Source organism: Bos taurus, chromosome 1 (assembly GCF_002263795.3).
Source record: "Bos taurus isolate L1 Dominette 01449 registration number 42190680 breed Hereford chromosome 1, ARS-UCD2.0, whole genome shotgun sequence".
NCBI classification, from domain to species: domain Eukaryota; kingdom Metazoa; phylum Chordata; class Mammalia; order Artiodactyla; family Bovidae; genus Bos; species Bos taurus.
Window position 1 is genome coordinate 136,554,478 of NC_037328.1, and position 2,981 is coordinate 136,557,458.

The following is a 2,981-nucleotide window of genomic DNA, read 5'->3' on the forward strand; positions in this document are numbered from 1 at the left end:
TTTTTTTTTTCCAATGAGTTGGCCCTTCACATCAGATGGCCAAAGTATTGGAGCTTCAGCTTTAGCATCAGTCCTTCCAATGAATACTCAGGGTTCACTTTCTTTAGGAATGACTGGTTGGATCTCCTTGCTGTCCAAGGGACTGTCAAGAATCTTCTCCAACACCACAGTTCAAAAGCATCAATTCTTCAGCACTCAGCCTTCCTTATGGTCCAACTCTGACATCCATACTTGATTACTGGAAAAACCATAGCCTTGACTAGATGTACCTTTGTCTGCAAAGTGATATCTCTGCTTTTTAATGTGCTGTCTAGGTTGATCACAGCTCTTCTTCCAAGAAGCAAGCATATTTTAATTTCATGGCTGTAGTCACCATCTGCAGTGATTTTGGAGCCCAAGAAAATAAAGTCTGTCACAGTTTCCATTGTTTCCCCATCTATTTGCTATGAAGTGATAAGACTGGATGCCATGATCTTGGTTTTATGAATGTTGAGTTTTAAGCCAAATTTTTCACTCTCTTCATTCACCTTCATCAAGAGGCTCTTTAATTCCTCTTTGCCATAAGAGTGGTGTCATCTGCATATCTGAGGTTATTGATATTTCTCCTGGAAATCTTGAGTCCAGTTTGTGCTTCTTCATCCAGCCCGGCATTTCGTATTACGTACCCTGCAGAGAAGTTAAATAAGCAGGGTGACAATATACAGCCTTGACATACTCCTTTCCAAATTTGAAACTAGTCCATTGTTTCATGTCCAGTTCTGACTGTTTCTTCTTGATATGCATAGAAGTTTCTCAGGAGGCAGGTAAGGTAGCCTGGTATTCCCAAATCTTTAAGAATATTCCACAGTTTTTTGAGATCCACACAGTCAAAGGCTTTAGCATAGTCAATGAAGCAGATGTTTTTCTGGAATTCTCTTGCTTTTTATATGATCTAGCAGATGTTGGCAATTTGATCTCTGGTTCCTTTGCATTTTCTAAACCCAGCTTGTACACCTGTAAGTTCTCAGTTTCATGTACTGTTGAAGCCTAGCTTGGAGGATTTTGAGCATTACCTTGCTAGCGTGTGAAATGAGTGTCATTGTGCCATAGTTTGAACATTCTTCGGCATTGCCCTTCTTTGGTTTTGGAATGAAAACGACCTTTTCCAGTTCTGTGGCAACTGCTAAGTTTTCCAAATTTGCTGACATATTGAGTGCACCACTTTAACAGCATTATCTTTTAGGATTTGAAATTGCTCAGCTGGAATTCCATCACCTCTACTAACTTTGTTCGTAGTGATGCTTCCTAAGGGCCACTTTATTTCGCTCTTCAGGAGGTCTGACTCTAGGTGAGTAATTGTGATTATCTGGTCATTAGAATTTTTTTTTTTACCTTTCAAATCCACTTTTATTTTCCTTTTTCCTCCTCATGCACAGAAGTTTTCCACAAGCTGATTTTCTTGCAGGTATAAAGTCATTTGATTTTGGTCAGATACCATTTTATCCCCTAAAACTTTGCTAGCATCAAAATATGACAGTTAACCAGTGTTAAATCTATAAAGTATTTACATAACACAGCACATTAAGCTTTAGACACTTGGCAACTAAACCACATAAAAATTGGAGAAGATTCCCAACCTACATGTTCAGAATCAGGAGTTCACAGTTGCTATCTAGTGACTGTACATGGTTCAAAAAGCAACAGAGGCAACACACAGTTACTTGGAAAGACATGGACCACTATCATCTGGAAGCACATTATGTTACCCCAGTGTCATGTCCCACTCCACCTTTCTCCAAGGTGGTCTCATAATTCTGGAATGACAGGTTTGGCTGATACAAAATGAAGCCAGACAACACAACGTTTACTCTGTGGAGACATCCTAACTCCTACTATGCATGCATGGTGATCTTGAATGTAACTCATCCTAAAAACTTGTCATGGTCATTCTGGGTTTTTAGGTTGGGTGATCCATCAATCTTGCACTCAACCATTGCTTCTTTTACTTCAGCATCACTACCAAAGCTGAGCTGGATGGCAACTAGTGGCTGCAGGTAGCTCCCATGCAGTTTTTTTTCCATAATATGGAAAATATTTTAAATCTATCTTTCCATTGGGAGAATAAGTTGATAGAACTGCTGTGCTTTCACTCTTTGCAATACCGTCTATCCTTGGTTCTCCTTGAGGCTGTAATCCAATTGTTCTGTTAATTTTCATAAGAACACAAGTGTTTCCTGCTTGGTAGCCAAACGTGGGATCATCCACACCACTGCATCCTTCAAATAAGGCGAGAAGAAACTGACATGTTGTGTATTCTGGAATCTTCTGCTCAAAAAAGGTTCCAGTCTGTGAGATTGTTCTATTCTTCTAAGCCATATGGCTTTAGAAATTTCTTAAGGTCATCAATGTACCCTTGATAGGATTCTGAATCAGACAGAGTGAATGAAATATCCAACACCGACACTGCTTTTGGAAAAACTGTAAATCCTGGACTAGGAATCTGGTCATGGTATTTTGGAACTTCATCGTTCAGAGTCTGAAGCATGGTCCACATTGTGAATGAAAAGAGTGCAGCCAGGAACCCATAACAGACTAGGTGGAAGAGTACGATCAAACCTCAGCTCTTGGTGGTCCAGTTGGAGAGGAAGAGCTTCCATTCGGCCAGGCTCTGGTTGAAGGATTTCTTGTCTTTCTTCATCATGGTGTGTGTGCTGTTGACAAGGGGAGCTGCGGCCGTGGGGGTGGAGCAGCGAGGAGCGCAGAGACGCGTCCAGTCTCCAGCCACACAGCCCAGCGCCAGCAGCTGTGTGGAAGACAACGGGGCTGAGGAAACCTCCTGGCTGTGGAGAGCAGTCAAACCGCCTGTGCTGAACTGCGCCCAGTTGGGCTGCTACTGGACTACAGCTCCGTCCTCCGGAGCCAATCCCTGCGCTGTTCAGGCCCCCAAGACTTTTTTGTATAGTTCTTCTGTGTATTTTTACCACCTCTTCTTAATATCTTCT

General features: G+C 41.8%; 1 pseudogene; it reads right to left on the reverse strand.

The window, feature by feature from the left end:
• Positions 1-1,871: 1,871 nt before the first annotated feature.
• Positions 1,872-2,680, reverse strand: LOC782828 (sodium/potassium-transporting ATPase subunit beta-3-like; annotated as a pseudogene).
• Positions 2,681-2,981: the final 301 nt, after the last annotated feature.